The sequence below is a fragment of the Lampetra fluviatilis genome, unplaced genomic scaffold (assembly GCF_964198595.1).
Source record: "Lampetra fluviatilis unplaced genomic scaffold, kcLamFluv1.1 SCAFFOLD_320, whole genome shotgun sequence".
Lineage (NCBI taxonomy): Eukaryota > Metazoa > Chordata > Hyperoartia > Petromyzontiformes > Petromyzontidae > Lampetra > Lampetra fluviatilis.
In genome coordinates, this window is record NW_027620452.1 from 20,001 (window position 1) to 20,594 (window position 594).

Here is a 594-nt window from a genome sequence, read left to right on the forward strand (position 1 = left end):
ACGGGGATGTACTGGCGTGCACTTAAAGGTTGATGCCGCTCTGTTACTTGGGAAACGAACCACAAGCCAAATCCAGCTAATTTGTGAATGACTTAGCTCTCCTGCTTTCTCGAGAACGTGCTTTTTTCGTCGGATGAAACTTCCACAGGCTTTTCCAGCAGATTTGCACCTGCACTCAAAAAAGTCAAAATTTTTACACATAGACCCCATCAAACGGGAGAAATTGGCCCGGATTGCTCTCATGTGCGTTACGGGGCATCGTTTCTCTCGCGCCGAATTCTCTCGAGCTGGGAAATCGCTCATTTTTGCGTCGCCAAATATCGTACGAACGCCGTGAAACTTCCACAGGCTTTTTCAGCAGATTTGCACGTGCACTCAAAAAAGTCAAAATTTTTACACATAGACCCCATCAAACGGGAGAAATTGGCCCGGATTGCTCTCATGTGCGTTACGGGGCATCGTTTCTCTCGCGCCGAATTCCATCGAGCTGGGAAATCGCTCATTTTTGCGTCGCCAAATATCGTACGAACGCCGTGAAACTTCCACAGGCTTTTTCAGCAGATTTGCACCTGCACTCAAAAAAGTCAAAATTTT